Genomic DNA, 18,953 nt, shown 5'->3' on the forward strand with positions numbered 1-18,953 from the left:
TCATTCTTTGTAATTAAATGTGTAATTTGAATGGGGAAAACATTGATAAAATTGTAACAACAAGCTCAATCTGTTTAACCGAGCTTTCTATCCGCTTTCAGCTACGACCCTTTCGTGGGAAGATTCACCACATCAGATTGCTGAAATCACTTGTACAAGTGTATCCATACTTATTAAACTGTAAACAACAGCCTGATCGAGATTGGTATTGGTAGTACAACAACCGGTTGTGTGCTTTACTGATTTGAGCTTTCCAGCCGATATAACCATAATAATAGCACGTCTGATATATGTGTATGCATAGACCTCATAAGAGGGAAAAAGTTCATTCAGTATCATTTCTGCGCCGGTTGAGTTGAGATGCCAGATCGTTGGCTGCTCGGTCGCAACAGCTAGTAGTGCAGTTTCGCTTCCACGAACTGCCCAAACGTTTCGCACAGCCACAACGTGTTCATGTGTGTTGTTATTAGTCGATGGAAGTGATAATTTGTGAGCATATACTCAAATGCGAGTTTCGTCACTTTGGAGCTGTGGTTTTCCTTCTTTGGCCATCTCATCGTCACCGGTTCGAACGTCAACGAAGACGTGGAGAAAAATGTGATCCAACTGTTGATCTGCACAATTAGAGCAAACCGTTAGTGATCGATTCGACGTTTACCCTCTTTGGCGGTTCCATTTCACGGACTGTGCACTCTGCGAGAGATTGTTTATCCGGATTTAGTGGAAATCAGTGCGAAACCCAGACAACCACTAGTAATAATATAGCAACAACAATCATGTCCGTGTATCTGGAAGTGAGCACCAACTGTGATGATGAACTGTACGATAATGGCAACGGCGGAAACAACGTGACCAGCCAGCAGAATTTGCTGTCACTGCAGAGCATAACTAGTGTAGGTACCTACAACATAAGCCACGAGAAAGCACAACATGGGAAAGAAGAAAGTCTCTTTATGATTAAACCGCGAGTGAGCATGGAATATGGGACGCATGCAATCGGCGATTTGAAACAATGGCAAATCGCGATGTAGTCGACCGAATGCTCACCGCCGAGGTCGCTCTTATCGAAACAATATAAAATTCTAACACTTCAAAGGGCAATGCTACCCACCACCACAAACGAGTGCGAGTGGTTTGAATTGTGGGCCACAAATGTCTCGAGATAATGTGTTTGATGGGGAATGAGGGGTGTGGAGCTTCGCCGAAATTAAATCACGTACCCTGTAATTCCGAATGATTGTAAATGAAAACTATTGTGGAAAAGCTTCTTGTACTTTTATTTGATAAGTGCGATCCACCCCAGTTTCCCCAACAATGCAATAATGATGAATTGGGTGTTGGTATGGTTTCTGAGAGCGGGTTTTCGTGATAACACCGACTTACGTAGATAATATTATGGGAAAATTTCAATTACCAACGAGTACAGGCACATTCAATCGTACATAGCTGACATATTTGTGACTAAGTGGTTTTGACTAGGCTGGGATTTGTTTCAAGTTGCTTGTTGTGCCTAGAGTCAAAGAGCGTATGAAATTTGGAAATATTATACGCAATCTCTCGGATATAACATCTCTTGAATTAACGGTCAGAGTATCAAGCCTGCCAATTGCCTGCTGATGCTGTGACACAGCACGACAGACCCATTGCTCACAGCTTCGTCACGCAGTTTGTAGGTTTGGTACACAGAGTTAGTTAAGAAATGTAGATCAGTTTGTCCGAATCTCCAAATTATCCGAAAGCAAAAATGGTCTTACCTTAGAATGCTCTTCATTAACAACGATAGAACACTATGTTGAGGGAAGGTGTACAATTTCAGTTCGGTCATAAATAGCCACGGAGTCATCTGCTTATCAGCAACTTCTTTCACAGTTTATTCCTAAACTGCTGTAATGAGCTAACCGCAAGAAGGTTTGAATGACTCTGTGAAATTTGCGTGGCAAATTTCCCTTTTGTTTTTCTTTTTCATTGTAAAATCTGAGAAGCGTGAAAAGTAGAACTGGATGTTGCTTGTGTCACGGGTAACGAGAAATTCTCACCAGTGTGTAGGTACACTCAGGTACACGGTCATAAAAGCATACAGTACCGGACGTCCGGACAAAATTATATCAGCATGCTTTGCTGCTGGTAGAGTTAAGATCTAATTTCCGTCACAGCACTTTACCGTTTTGAACAAAACATTGATGAATTCAAAACTTTTCTACCTTTCCAAACGCAAAAGGACCAGTACTTAGTAACTAACGTATTTCCACATTATATAAATATAATATAACGTTCGCAGTCTCGAACGACATATTGATGGTGTCAAGTTAATGCTCGACCGTGACCAATACCATTTCTTCTGCGTAACTGAGACTAAACTAAGCATTCGCTTTCGTCCGGACGTGGTAGGAGTACCAAGACGTGTGGAGGGGCAGGAATATATGTTAAGAAGAGTATCAAGGCGGTGCCGATTTTGAAATCAACTTTCGACCCAACCATTCCTATCAACCAACGGCTTGAATTTCTGGCCATCCAAGCTAGGTTTGGCGATACCAACACGTGCATCGTCGTGGTATATAACCTCTCTGGTTGCAACACACTTTTTGCCCAACAATATGAAAAGCTTCTACTCGATCTGCTGGAACACCATTTTGACAGGATCTTCCTGGTTGGTGACTACAATATCAACGTCGCCGTGAGTCAACCCACTGCGAACCTACTTGCTTTGAGACGGATTCACACCACCTTCAATCTTACGGTGCTAACCACGTCGGCCACCCGGATCACTGAACACAGCTCTACTACCATTGATCTAATGGTAACCGATCACCCACTGTTCATCAAAAAATCCAAAGCTGTAAACGCGAACTCCATTTCCGATCACGAAGCTGTGTATCTGATCGCTGACGTGCGCATACCTGAAGCTCCACCTCGTCGTATGAAAGTACGGAATCTCGGTAGGCTAGATCCCCTACGGCTGCAAGCTGATTTCCAGGCAAAGGACCTACAGCACATCTACCAAGAAGAAGACATCGACATCAAAACACAACTTCTCACTAGCGAACTTTATTCGCTTTTGAACCAGCATGCTCCGGAGCGGAGAATTAGTGTTCGTGACAAACGCACGCCATGGATAACGGACGAAATCCAAGCTGCAATCACCTTACGGGACCTAGCCTATTCTCTCTATGTGCGAAATCCGAATCGTGTCAGAGGAGATGCTCAATGGCGAGACTACATCTCCAAAAAAAGTAGGGCCGGCACCCTAATTGGTGCTGCTAAGAAAAGGTATGCTGATTCGCAGTTTGGCATGGATCTTCCTGCTAAGCAGCTGTGGTGCAACCTGAGGAGAGAAGGCATACATAACAATGCAAAGAAGAATGCGGCCATGGAGGAATTTGATGCTGACCGACTAAATCAGTTCTTTGCTGAAGGGCATCACATGTTACAGCATAGGGCTGTACCTTCGCAAGCGAACGCAGAATCCGATCGACTACCCGCAAATGTGGCCGACGTCCAATTCCAGTTCAGGCGTACTAACGTCAACGAAGCCACCAGGAAAATTTACGAGATTGGGACCAACGCGAAAGGGACGGATGAAATCCCCATCTCATTCATCAAGCTGCTCTGCCCGTTTATCCTCCCCCTCCTGACTCACCTGTTCAATACGATTATCGATGCTCAAACTTTCTCCTCCGTCTGGAAAAAGGCCATCGTTGCCCCGATACCGAAATCATCGAACCCTACTTCACCGAAGGACTTCAGGCCCATTAGTGTCCTACCTGCGGTGTCTAAGGTACTGGAGAAGATTCTACTGTCGCAAATAACGGATCATCTCGATGTATCCACACCCGCTCTTCTTGCCAAACACCAGTCAGGATACAGGAAAAACCACAGTACCACGACTGCTCTAGTCAAGGTTGCTCACGATATCCTCAACAACTTTGACGATAACAGGTGCACAGTAATGGTTCTTTTCGACTTTTCGTTGGCATTCAACTGTGTCAGACATGGTCTACTTGAAACGAAGCTGAGGGTTTTCAAATTCCGCGTGTGATTTGATTTCATCTTTCCTGGCGCAGCGAAGCCAGGTTGTAGACCTGGGTGGTACTCCCTCGAATCCCCGGAATCACACCGACGGTACGCCACAAGGATCCTGTCTGAGCGCCCTGCTGCTTAGCATATACATCAGCAGCCTGCCTGGTGTGCTAAAATGCGAGTATCACCTCTATGCGGACAACCTCCAAATCTACATATCAGGCCCCGCAAGCGAAATTAACAGGCTCGTCGAAGCAATCAACCAGGATCTCCTCGCTATCGAACGTTGGGCCACTGAGAATCGTCTGTTTCCCAACCCAAAGAAGACGCAAGCTATAGTCTTTTGTAGAGATGGGGCCATAATCCCTCAAAATGACATCCGCTTCTGTGATGAAACCATTACTTTGTCGAACAAAGTTACCAACCTTGGTCTCATTATGCACTCTAACCTAAAATGGACCGACCAGATAAACGAAGTCACCAAAACGATCTACAATACTCTTCGTACGTTCAGGCGCTTCCGTGGAGTGCTTTCCAGACAGATTCGTATGAAGCTCGTCCAAGCTGTGGTGATGCCGTTCTTTGCATACTGCGACGTCGTGTACTACCCAGGACTGTCCACCGCGCTCAAGGCTCAGTTGCATCGATGCTTCAAGTCGTCGGTGAGGTTCGTGTATGGAATCCGAGGGCGTGACACGGTCAGAGAAGTGCGACACACCATACTCGGATGCGATCTGCTGGAAAACTACCACCGCCGTATCTGCTGCTTCATGTACGAGTCCTACCATGGAAGCCTCCCAGAGTACATCACGCAGTACACACCTAAAGATCGGAACGAGCGAGCTAGATCCTTTGTCCCACCGCATCACACCACAAGTTCCCGAAAAAGTGTTCTAATATTCGGAGCGTCCACCTGGAACGCACTACCACTAGCTACAAGGCAGCAACGGACTCTCACGTCGCTTAAAGCGGCGCTACACAGAGCTGATTAATTCTCTAGGCTAATACCAATACCCAACAAACAATTTGAGTTGATCAACAGCTGAATAAGCTATTTTTTAGCTGAAGAAGCTTATTTTTGCCTGAATATGCTCCTATTCAAAATTCTCTGTTTGTTGGGTAGTATCTGTCGATTTAAGAAATGTCAAATGTTTAGACTTAGACTTTAATTTCATTCTTAACTCCCCACTAAACTGATTCAAAATGGTTGCTTCCTTGACCTGATTTATGGTTCTGTAACTGAAAGGTTTTCGTTATGCTATCAATAAATTACAAATTACAAAAATATAAAGTTAGTTAAGAAACGTAGTTTACTTGTAGACTGAGTAAAATTTTCTGATCCTTTATAAATCTTTTCGAATATGAGAAAAATCGACGAAAAATTTACTCATTCTAGAAGCATACACTCAAAGAATAAATCACATATCCAATGAAAATTTTTTGTTAGAATTTCATGTAATATAATAATTGGGAACTGCATTACAAAATCAGATGAACCTTATGTGTCAAATGGAATTTAAGTGATTTATCATATGTGATTTGATCACATGAATGTTATGTGAAATTCAGATCGATATAATTGGTTTTGTTAATCGAAAAATATTATGTGCATTCCCACTAGAAACTACATGAAAACTTTTTTCCGTGTACTAATTTCATGCGTACATCGAGATGTTTCTCATATTAGAAAACAAATTCTTGTAAAAGCTCGGAAAGTTTTACTCAGTCTATGAGTTAACTAAGTTTTCAAGAAGATGAGTGAACTAATCTCAACTCGATAAGTCGACCTCGTTTGTCGTGTTATGGTAATTTATATTTTTAATAATTGCTTTATCAATTCCCAACTCCAATTAGGTTCAATTCGTTAAAAGCAGGTCTTTTTGCTCGAACATGACTTTTGCTGACATTTAAAATTTCACATCTATTTAGAACCCCCCCCCCCCCCTCGCGCTTCTCCTAATTTTATGAAAGCCAATTACAGACATTACTGGGGGGAACTGTATGATGACAACCGTTTTACTTTTGATATATGACCTCTGTGACAATTTCAATATGTCAATTCTTAATAATGGAGAAATAACACGTTTGGCTGGTCCATTCTCCAATGGAAGTAAACTAGACCTCACACTTTGCTCTAACTCATTATCGTTGGATTGCACGTGGAATGTGATCCAGAATCCCCACGGTAGCGATTACTTGCCGATCAAAATTTCGATTGCCAGTGGGTTCAATCCGTCGGAATTCGTAAACATCGCGTACGACCTCACTCGTAATATCGATTGGATAACGTTCAAGACCGCGATAGATGAAGCCCTAACGTCGGTAGAAGAGCTTCCACCGTTGGAGGAATATAACTTCCTTTCCAATCTGATCTTGGACAGCGCGCTTCGAGCTCAAACTCGGCCGGATCCAGGAACGTCTTTCCGTAGGAAACCTCCTTCCCCTTGGTGGGACCAGCAATGCACTGAAGTTTCATCAAAGCCAAGAAACGCGGTTACTGGCGGCAATTCGTGGACGGATTATCGCGCGAAACGTCGATGAATACGCTTTGGAACGCGGCGCGAAGGATGCGTAACCGGTCTTCAACAACGAGAGCGAGGAGTACTCAGATCGTTGTATTCTCAAGTTCGCGCGAAAAGTATGTCCTGATTCCGTGCCGGCACAGATGATTCCTCGCGAAACGACGAATTCTGTAGACGAGATCAGCCAGCCTTTTTCAATGCTGGAACTCTCACTCGCGCTCCTTTCGTGTGGCAATTCGGCTCCGGAGGCTGATAGGATCAAGTTCAACTTGTTGAAGAACCTCCCAGAAGTCGCTAAGAGGGGCATGTTGAACTTGTTTTGTCAGTTCCTGGAGCTCAATATTGTTCCAGATGATTGGAGGCGAGTGAGGGTGATAGCCATTAAAAAACCTAGGAAACCCGGGTCGGATCATAACTCGTATCGTCGTTGTTGGAGAAAATGATCCTCTTTCGCTTGGACAAATGGGTTGAGAAGAACCACCTACTCGCAGATACTCAATTTGGTTTCCGTAGGGGCAAGGGAACGAACGACTGTCTCGCGTTTCTTTCCACAGAAATTCAGTTAAATTTTGCTAAAAAAGAGCAAATGGCTTCTGTCTTCTTGGATATTAAGGGGGCTTTTGATTCAGTATCGGTTGAAGTCTTTTCAGACAAACTCCCCGCTTGTTGCCTTTCTCCATTAATTAATAACTTTTTGTACAATTTGCTGTCAGAGAAACATATGAGCTTTTCTCATGGAAACTCTACAGCTTCTCGATTTAGTTACATGGGTCTCCCCTAGGGCTCATGTTTCAGCCTCCTTTTGTATAATTTCTACGTTAGAGAAATTGACAATTGTCTAAGTGACAACTGTACGTTGAGACAACTTGCAGATGACGCGTAGTGTCTATGACAGGGCCCAAAGGGGTCGACCTGCAAGGACCCTTACAGGATACCTTAAACAGTTTGTCTACTTGGGCTATCCAGCTAGGTATCGAATTATCCACGGAGAAAACTGAGTTGGTCGTTTTTTCTAGGAAGCATAGCCCTGCACAACCGAAGGTAAGCCGATCACTCATTCCATGTCTTTCAAATATCTTGGGGTCTGGTTCGATTCCAAATGCACCTGGCGATCCCACATTGAGTATATGAGACGGAAATGCCAACAAAGGATCAATTTTCTCCGAACAATTACCGGAACGTGGTGGGGAGCTCATCCGCAAGATCATCTAACGTTGTACCGGACAACGATTTTATCAGTTTTAGAATACAGTAGTTTTTGTTTCCAGTCGGCGGCTAAAACTCACATCATCAAACTGGAACGTATCGTATCGTCACAGACAAACAGACGTAGTTCTTTGAAAAAGTTTTTCTTGAAAACATAGTATCTCAAAACATAGGTCCTCAGTAACGACATCTCTCTGGCTTCTCGCGAAAAACAAGCTTGCTCGCTAACTCGCAAACAATATTGCATAAAAGTTCTATAGAATGTATAGAAACGTCAAAGTGATCCGATGCCAGCACTGCGGCGAGTAGTTCGCGGAACTGATAATATTCAAATCAACCGTTAAATGCGTGAACGAAGATACACAATGAAGTGTTACGTTTGTTTGTCTGTGGTATCGTTGTCTTCGTATCGCGTTAGGATGCATGCACTCGACTCATACGATGAGTCTCGAAGTGTTAGCGGGCATGTTGCCACTATCGGATCGGTTTTCGGAATTGTCCCGGAATTGACTCCTCACCCGTTGTGAAGTTATGAACCCACTGGTAATCGAAAACTTTGAGAAGCTTCTTGAGCTAAACCCTCAAACTCGTTTTATGTCATTGTACTATGGGAACATAACAATGGATGTCAGCCCGTCACAGCATAATCCTCATCGTGTATGCTTCTCCGACTTCCGTAATTCAGTTAGTTTTGATTTATCCATGACGCAAGAGATTCGCGGAATCCCAGAACATCATCGTTCTATGATTGTTACGTCATTATACACTGCAAAGTTTGGCCAAGTTGATTCCGCAAGATCGTTCTTTACAGATGGATCACTAATTGTTTTTTAACCTGGTTCAGTTCCAACCTACCCACTGAAAAAACAAACGATTTTGGGATGCGAGTCAGACTATATGATTGTGTGCGTGAGATCGCGCCGAGTAAGAATCGACCTGTCAAAAAAATTTGCGTTTCATCGTATTTTCTGTATTTTCTCCATATTCGCGCGTAAGAAGAGCAATACCAACAATCAATACGAAACTAACGATTTTAAATTGGCTCACCACTTTAGTAGCCTATTGGTCCCAAGCAAACGATTAACTTACCCTATTCTTGTCGAAATTCTAGTACTACGCAATGTTTGTTTTGATTCGCTATGAAAGTTTGACAGATAAAATAAGGGGTTAGTGGATTTTCCTATGTTTCGAGGGCTGAATTGATTAGCTTGGGACCGAAGATAGTACCAGAGCTGAGCCAAAAAGTTGAGCACGTTCCTTCGAGACCTTTTGATCTTAGAGTTACCTCTGTGGTAATACCACGGATACACCTGAATGACAAACTATGAGCATGAGCATTATTTGTATAATAATTATGAGCACTATGCAACAACTTTTCAAAAACTATACAAGCAAAGAAGAATACTAAGATGAAACTTTCGGAAGAAAAACTTTCGATTTTAGTGTCCTCTTTCACGGTCCCTTTCATCCAATGAATACGGGGGTATGCAAGGTAAATTGGTCCTTTTTTATCAAAACAATCACAAAAAAATCAGAGATGTCTCATTTTTGAATTACTCCATTAACAACTAATCGATTATTTTTTGTTCGCTGTGCTGTAATTTTTCCACCAATGAGAGTGCAGCACATGTTTGAAACGATGGGTGATGATCCTCTGGAGAAGTTAATGCTTATATCGGGATGATATAACCGATCACAAATATTTTACTTTTCGGTTTGTTAATCGATTAATCGATTATTCGAATTAAAATCGGTCATCACTACACTGTACACAAACATCATCCTCTGATCGAATGAAACCTCAGACCATTCAAAACAAAACACCGAAATCGCTTTTTCGAATGATAGCTGCAACCGGATGACGGTTGTTTTGAAATCAGATGATTTTCCTCTCGAATACAGGATGAAACTTGTTATGAGAAGGGATAGGGCCTTCAGTTGAAATGCGTAATGCTCTCTGCAGAATGGCTGTCATACTAAATAGAAAAGCATTTGGTATTGGTTCAGCCCCATAACGCAAATCATTCAAAACGATGATGTAAATAATTCTATCGAACATCATTTGCTGATCTGAGCTGACAAACGAGGTGGAAGCATATGCATCGCTATCAGAGCTATTACGAACATAGGTAAAGGATGAAAACCAATGTTTGGCTAATTCGTGGTGGAGGAGGTTTTCTCCACCACGAAATTTTTTTGTATCCATGATGGAATGGCTTATTATGGCTATTCAGTATGGAATTGTAGATAATCAAATTATAAATCTAATTGAAAACAGGTTGTCATACAGCTTTCGAGCACGGGTTCTAGCTACGGTCTTCTGCTTGAGTGGCACGGTATGGCTGTAAGCCTTCGCGGTAGCGAATTCACTGCACTGTACTACGGGCGGCATCATACTTTTTACTCAAATCGCAATCAGACATAATAGGTTGCTTTTGATGGACCTCACGACATAGCACAGGACGCGGCAGCTCATATGTAGCATCCCTGCACGCTTATTGTGGTCGACTCAAAATTGAGTCGAATGTACTCATCTCAGCGGCAAGTAGGGCTACTCAAGATTGAGTAGCCTTATGTTAACTCACTTTTGAGTAAACGACGTTCTCACGTGGACTGATTCAAATCCACTCAGCGATATTTTCAGTTGCGGGGGGGTTTTGTTTTGATTTTATTTAAGGAATTGAAAATTGATTCATCCTACCGGAGCAGAAAATGGTTCAACACCATTGCCCTAAGCAATTTCTACTTACCTGAAGATATTTCCGCCCGTTTTGAGTGAAACATTCACTCGTTTTCTAGGACGTTTCCTCCAACATGGTTAACATTTTTTCTAAGTTCAGGATTTTGCTGACTGAGTGGCTTTTACTCAGTTTGACATTTCTCGTTTACTCCGTTTTTGACAACTCGATACATCGGACGAAAGTGAGTACGATCGACTCACCCGGTGAGTAAACTGAAGTTAACGTGTGTTGTAATTTAACATTTTGTGGCACGTAGTCCCGTTCAGTGTTGCCAAAGTTATGGTTTGTTTCGAAAGAAAAAAAACTTCTGTTTGTTGCAGTATTTTTAAAAAGCGAGATGGGCATCAATAGTATTGTCAGATAGGACAGGATGTGGTAATAAGAATAGAGTTAATAAAAGCGAACCCGTGCCAAAATCGGTCACCAGTTTTTATTTGATTTTTTTTTTTGTTTTAAAAATTGACATTATTTGATCTATTCGAAAATTTGAAAGTCATCCACAAGAAATTTTATGAATTCAAAATTCAACAATTATGTTGCCCGATTGGGCAATTGCAAACAACGAACATATTATTTATTAGCTATTATTAAAGAAATAAAATTCAAAACAACATGTTCCTGCTATCAAATTTCCTTTTACGCTGCTTCCTTTTTTGCCCCGATTTCAAGCGGAACATAACATATTTCCTTATTAACGCCAACTTAAAATTCTGACAATGAAAACCGCGCGGAAGAAGCTCCACGAGTTGTGAAAGTTTCTTTGAGATAAACTAGCCGTTGGCTAAAAGTCTCAAAAATAAACAATTAAAAAAACATCACAAGGTATTGAATTACTTTAGAAAAATTTGAAATAACTTCGAAAAGTACTAAATGTCATTGAAAAAGTTTGGAACCACTATTACTGAACTACTTAATACATTTTTTGAATAATTTAAGTGGAAAAGTTTTGATTTAGCTCGGAAAACATAAGAATTCGCCATATACTAAATCACTTGGAAAAGTGGGGAATCACTTTGCAAAGTATTGAATTACTTATACAATGTTTGGAATCACTTTGAAGGTAGCGAATCACTTGAGAAAATTAGGATCCATTTTTCAAAGCACTGAGTAGCTTCAGAAAAATTTGGTATGATAAAGTTTTGATTTCGTTCGAAAAACTGTGGAACTACTTCGGTATGTACTGAATCACTCGAAAACATTTGGATTCTCTTGAAAAAAAAGTACATAATCACTTTTGGAGTAAATTTTGGAGTAACTTCTGAAACTACTGAATCTCTACGGAAAATAGTTCATTTTTTGTTTATAGTTTTATTGAAAATGTTTGACCCCTGTCGCAATGCATTAAAAATAGATTGGTGTGACAGGTCTGTTTCAATGTATTGGTGAACCCAACTGCAAAACTGTAAAATATTTCAGTGCGAACCTATCAGTTTCAACCCAAGCGAATAAAAAAACGTTTTGACAGCTGTTAGGTTGAAACTGGTGCAAAACTAAAGGGTGTCCACGATGAAATTGCCACACACAAAATTGATTCGCAAAATTCGAGTTTTCATCCGATTGCCATCAAATTTTCAGGGATTGAGAAATAACTATTAAACTTCATTTTACCATTTTACTCGTATTTTATTTACAGTCCATACGCAAATGCCCGCACCTTGGCCTTAACCCCGGCCATAAGATTCTGCACAACTTGTGAATCAACCGTTTTTTGCATGTAAACCCATACTTTCTTCAGTTCCTCGACTGTCTTCACTACCTTAGGTCGTTTAAGAAGGTGCTGCTTCATAATCGCCCAGTACTTCTCGATGGGGCGGAGCTCCGGAGTGTTGGGAGGGTTGAACATTTTCGGCACGAAATTGACCTTATTGTCCGCATACCACTTCAGCACGTCCTTGGAGTAGTGGCATGAGGCCAAATCCGGCCAGAAGATTGTTGGGACGTTGTGGGCCTTCAGGAGAGGAAGCAGCCGCTTCTGGAGGCACTCTTTTATGTACACCTGTCCGTTCATCGTGTCCTGGGTCACGAAAGGTGCACTCCGCTTCCCGCACGTGCAGATGGCTTGCCAAACCAGGAATTTCTTCGCAAATTTGGACATCTTCTGAGTGCGGACATGCTCCGGAACGCTGAACTTATCCTTGGCCGTGAAAAACAGGTTGCCGGGGATCTGTTTGAAGTCGGCCTTCACATATGTTTCGTCGTCCATGATGCAGTATTCAACTTTCGTCAGCATGTTGAGGTACAACTTCCTGGCACGGGTTTTGGCGGACTTGTTGTGCTTCTCGTCGCGATTAGGGGCCTTTTGTACCTTGAACGTTCGAAGCCCAGCCTTAGTTTTGGCCTTCTGGACAAAACTTCGGCTTAGGTGCAGCTTCTTAGCCACATCCCTAACGGAGGCGTTCGGATTTCGGTTGAAGGCCCCAACTATGCGGTTGTGATTTTTGGTGTTGTACGGAATACTTTTTCCTTCACTTCTGGGCTTCCGATCGGTGGTCAACCGTTCCTCGAACCGCTTAATCACTCGCGACACCGTGGAATTCGCGATTCCCAACGTTTTAGCGATGGAACGATGCGAGAGATCCTTGTTCTCGTGATGAATGCGCAAGATTTTATCACGCCCGAGCTGTTCTTTCGACTCCATTTCCGCGAGTTTTGATCACAGGACTTTAAAACTTGCAGGATGTAAATAATGCACTATGAACAAAATCCACCCAAATTTTCATTAAATTCTACCCAACGGTTAAAAAGTTAGAGCAATTTCATAGTGTGGCAATTTCATCGTGGACACCCTTTAGTTCCAACCTGGGAATAAACAAATTCGCTATAATAGAGGCGTCCGCTGGATTTGGTTCATATAACGAATTTCATAGCGCCTCTCGAATGCTTCAAGCTCCTTGTTCCGTATATGTTGCTGAGCTGGCGGCAATACATTATACGCTCGAAACCGTCGCGTCACTTTCACCAGGTCACTACTTTATTTTTACGGATAGTCTCAGTTCTGTCGAGGCTATTCGCTCCATGAGGCCGGTAAAGCACTCCTCGTATTTTCTCATGAAAATACGAGAGCTTCTAAGTGCTTTATCTTTAAGATCTTTTGTCATCACCTTTGCATGGGTCCCATCTCATTGCTCGATTCCGGGCAATGAGAAGGCCGAGAAGGCGGGCTCGCTTGCAAAGGTGGGCGCTGTAGAAGGCGATATTTACGATCGACAAATCGCCTACAACGATTTTTTCTTCATTTATCGTCAACAGTCACTCGCCAGCTGGCAAAATAAATGGAGTGAAGGGAGTTTGGGACGATGACTATACCCGATCATCCCTAAGGTGTCGAAGAGTCCTTGGTTCAAAGGGTTGGAGGTGGGTAAAAACTTCATACGTCTGATGTCTCGCCTCATGTCCAATCACTATTCGATAAACTCTCACTTGTTCCATAGAGGTAACTCTAAGACCACTGGGTCCCGAAGAAAATCATTATTATTTTTGGCTCACTCAGTACCAGAACAACGGTCCCAAGCAGTCCCAAGCTATTTCACTCACCCCTGCATGTTCTGCATGAATCCACACACCCCTGATGTTATCTGTCAAACTTTCATAGCGAATCAAAACAAACATAGTGTAGTAATAGAATTTCAACTAGAATAGGGTACGTTAATCGTTTGCTTGGGACCAATAGGCTACTAAAGTGGTGAGCCAATTTAAAATCGTTAGTTTCGTATTGATTGTTGCTTGTTCCGTGTTTGGCTGAGGGACAACAATATCTGTGAATGTGGACAAGGTTACCAGGACGCAGATCACATTATTTGGTCTTGTGCTGAGCATCGTGGAGTTAGATCTGAGCTATATGATTACCTTCGGGCTCAAGGTAGACAACCTAATGTTCCAGTTCAAGACGCGATCTGGAGTTTATGAAGCTCATATATGTTTTCTTGAAGAATATTAGCCTTAGATTGTAAGTTTGATTAACTTTGTGTTTAGTTTGTATTTTGGTTGTGTGTGTTTTTTAAACGTTTGTTTTGTAATAATAGTATAATCAACAATCAATACGAAACTAACGATTTTAAATTGGCTCACTACTTGACTAGCCTATTGGTCCCAAGCAAACGATTAACGTACCCCATTATAGTCGAAATTCTAGTACTACACAATGTTTGTTTTGATTCGCTATGAAAGTTTGACAGATAAAATGAGGGGCTAGTGGATTTTCCTATGTTTCGAGGGGTGAATTTGTCTAGCTTGGGACCGAAGATAGTACCAGAGCTGAGCCAAAAAGTTGAGCTCGTTTCTTCGGGACCTTCTGGTCTTAGAGTTACCTCTATGGTATAATTACACTACTGATATCAAGTTGAATAGGAATAAGTTCATGTTTTAGGAATATTGAAATATTTGTATCGCAAATAATATTTCAAAACTCCTTCTCCCTCTTCCCATCCATTAAAATGTAAATCTCCACTAACCTCGAGACGACCGCGAGTACTCAGTTCAATTCTTTAACTTTAGATTTTAGATATTAATAATGTATAACACAAATGATAATTTGGCTCAGTAAAGTTTATTCGATTGAGCCTGTACAAATAAATTAATTTACAAAAAAAAATTGCCGAGAACCAGTCATGTTAACACGAATCGACACACATTTTGCTCGGGACTGTTCCGGGTTTTTTTTTCCGTTCCGGCAGGCCAACCACAGGCCCAATCGGGTTTCTACCTGATATAAATGAAAATAGATAGCCATACCTTTCGAATGGTGGATGCATAATAAGAATTGATCATCGCATTGCCGAGAACCAGCCATGTCAACACGCATCGACATGCATTTTGCAGCCTTGGTGCTAAGTCAATTGAAAACCACGCCTAGATAGGATCGTTCAAAGCTGGCTATATTTTGTCAACATGAAAAATCGAGAAAAGGAAGGTAGTTTTGATTGAACCAGCTGCATTTGGGAGGGGGGGGGACGCGAGAGGGGACGTGCTGTCAAATCAGCCTACTGATAATTCTTGTATGAAATTGGTTCCAAACGTAAACAAACCCTGTAGGTTTCTTATAGCTTGTTTACGTTTGGAACCAGTTAGGTAGGCGACGATTGTTCGTATTTGACAGCCACCTCCCCCCCTTGGCTACATTATTTTTTAAACGGTTTATCCCATCACCAATTTTGTGTGTGTACATTCTTTAAGTACGATGTGCTAACCGGTGATTAACATAATTAATATTCTGATAATTATGGATCCAAAATCGTCACCCAAACTACACCTCGTCCAATTTTTTATACGATCAAATTTCTTCGTCGCAACAGGTTGCAACTCCAGGGCTCATTTCTGCACTTGAAATGCATTGCTGATTCAAGGTGGTCCAGACAGGTAGCTGTTCCAAACCAAGTTCACGTTATTGAAGTTGCTCCACTGTCCACATCAAATTCCAGTAGAGCGAGAAACTTAAGAAATTTTACACCGATGATAAGCCCTACTTTTCCCAGACTGGCGGAGAATGCCAGTCCAGTAGTCGCGTCACCACACTCACACTTGTCTTCTTCCAATAATTTGCCGTAAGGTATTGTTAGGCAGTAAACTCCCAATCGTGCGTTGCTTGTTAGCACGTTTTGCTTATCTTATCCCCTAACGATAAAGGTAGCCATCACCGCTCACCGGTCAGTCTGTGTAATAGGTATAATATGATTAATTGTTGTGCCATATCGATTGTGAGTAACATCACTCTACAACCGAAATTATTGCGTTTTTGTGTAGTATGGGACGCGATAGAGATTTAAAAAAATAAGCGAATTCTGTGCAAAAAATGGACGGGGACTCCGACGGCCGTGCCTGTAGATCGACGTGGTCAGAAGCCCGCAGTACCGTAGACGGTAGGATCGATTCCCCTTTCTGGTCGAGGATCTTTTCGTATGGAAGATTTGCTTGATTTCCCCTGGGGGGGGGGGGGGGCGGTGTGGCAAGTGTAATGACTCAATTGATTTAGTTGAGTATTTTATTTCGCAAAAAATGTTATAGGGTTAATGTCCCTAATGTTGGGCCCAAACATAAATATCGAAAGCAAACATGTATCGACAAATTTTACCTAGAAACCAAAAATATCCATTTGTATTGTCCAGATGACGCATTGTTCTGAGAAAAATTGAAGAACACGAGATTTTTCTCGATGGACCCAATCTTTAGGCTCATAGGCCAACATTAGAGTCATTTCCCCTATAGTAGCATAAAATTTTTGTAAACATGCCTATCTTTTACACTGCAGCACCACAACAGACAGTCTAAGTACCACGGCAAACAGTGCAAACAGAATGTGGCGAATTATGACGCAAATCATGTTTACCGACACATTGGAGAGCATGTGCTTTGTCACAAATCGGGTCTTGATGGATGGACCAGTTGATACTGGTTTTCTCCGATTGATTACACAAACATTAACAAACTCTAATTGCAATTTCAGCTTTCACATCCAAATTGCTTATTCAACCCTAGTCCTAAGAACGATGAACCATATGGAAAGACTGAAAAACGTAAACTGATGTGGGCGATCGCCTTCACACTAGCTTTTATGGTAGGCCGATCATAAGATTACGATTTACATCATGTACTAATCACTGCTTTGGATCCCACTGGCAGGTAGCAGAATTCGTCGGTGGATATCTGTCCGGCAGTTTGGCCATCATGACCGACGCCGCCCATCTGCTGTCCGATTGCATCAGCTTTCTGATAGCAGTCATCTCGATTTGGATATCGAACAAACCTCCCGACGGGAAAATGTCCTTCGGATATAGACGAGTAGGTATGATCGTTGGTTTTGACCTGAACAGAGTACCACTATTGAACTACCAATTCGCTTTGCAGAGGTAATCGGAGCTCTGCTGTCCATCATTGGCATCTGGGCACTGACGGCAGCCCTCGTAGTCATGTCCATCCAGCGGTTAATAGCCGATGACTTTGAGATCAATGCCGACACCATGATAGTAGTGGCAATTTTGGGGGTCATCATGAACATCATCACGGCCTTCATTCTACACGGCTCGTGTAGTGTCGTGTCACCCATGCACCATGGTCATTCACATGGTGGAGGTCATTCGCATGGTGGTCACTCACACGGCCACCATAACCATTCCCAAGCAAACTTGGTAGAATCGACATCGACTCCACGATCGCGCTCCCGGTCTGGATCACCCTGCAAGAAGACTCGCCTCAAACCGGACAAGCTGAAGGTCTGTGACGAGAAAAAGTGCGATCGGATGGAAGAGCTAACCATCCCGAATCTAGCGCCCAGTCCAAGTGTGAGCCCTCATCAGTCGGTTTCCAACACGCGACACAATTCGTTTGCGACCAATTCCAACATACAGCGACCCAACCTGGACAGTATACTGACCATGGCTAAGCATAAGCTCAACACGGAGCCCTGCGACATCGGATGAGCTTCGATGCAACCCTCCACTCACCGGACCTGATCAGTTCCAATAGGTTCCTGTACAACAAAATGGGAGCAGACGCCGATACGCCACTGGCCGACAGCCGACGGGATAGCATGGGAAGCAACGATTCACTCGAACACGAGCACGAACAGTGCTCCGGTGGCGGGGGTCATCATCATGGGGAGGAAAATCTCAACGTTCGGGCAGCCATCATTCACGTGATAGGAGATTTTATTCAGAGCATCGGGGTACTGTTGGCGGCCATCGTCATCAAGTTTGCAGTACGTATTAACATTAATAATAGCTGATTCGTAGTGGCAAATTAAATTTTAATCAACAGCCAAACCTCAAAATGTTCGACCCGATCTGTACGTTCCTGTTTTCGCTAATCGTGCTGGTCACCACCGTGCGGATATTCCGGGACTCGATGCGGATATTGATGGATGCCGTTCCGGCAAGCATCTCGGTGGAAAAACTACGGACCGAGTTAGGTTGCATCGCCGGGGTGAAATCCGTCCACGAGCTGAATGTTTGGAGCATATCCTCGGGGTTGAATCTGATGACCGTCCATCTGACGGTTGGTAAGTAAACGAATGGATTTGAAAGAGGATAAAATGTAAACTCAAATTCCCCACCGTAGATCCAATAGCCAGTACGTCGCAAATTCTAGTCGCTGCCAATACCATTGCCCAGAAAGGATTCAACATCAAGAAATGCACGGTGCAAATAGAGAAGATATGTTTTTGACCTTTGTTTTAGGTTTGTTACTAGGTGCTTGATTGTTATAGGTTGGGTCGACGCTCAAATAAAGTGTACATAGCAGTTTTGATAAATGTTTTAAGTGAATTGAAATACCCCTCTTAGAAAATACCCAAGAACACCGTCTCTCAATCGATGGGTCTCAACGGTAAGTAGTAGGCCGTTCTTAGTGATGGAATGCAGACAACTTAGGTACAAGTTGTAAACATTTTATGGTAAATTTGTTTGTGTGTAAAAGCACGTTAGGATAATCAAAATTGAGTTAGAATAAGAAACGCTTCAATTTGTTGCTCGTAAAA

At 42.5% G+C, this 18,953-nt stretch overlaps 1 pseudogene; it reads left to right on the top strand.

The window, feature by feature from the left end:
• The first annotated feature begins 356 nt into the window (after nt 1-356).
• On the top strand, nt 357-18,696 carry LOC135712384 (proton-coupled zinc antiporter SLC30A2-like; annotated as a pseudogene).
• The last annotated feature ends 257 nt before the right edge of the window (nt 18,697-18,953 follow it).

This window comes from Ochlerotatus camptorhynchus, unplaced genomic scaffold (assembly GCF_037179485.1).
Source record: "Ochlerotatus camptorhynchus isolate MF236.1 unplaced genomic scaffold, CSIRO-AGI_Acam_v1.1 ptg000475l, whole genome shotgun sequence".
In the NCBI taxonomy this organism is placed as follows: domain Eukaryota; kingdom Metazoa; phylum Arthropoda; class Insecta; order Diptera; family Culicidae; genus Ochlerotatus; species Ochlerotatus camptorhynchus.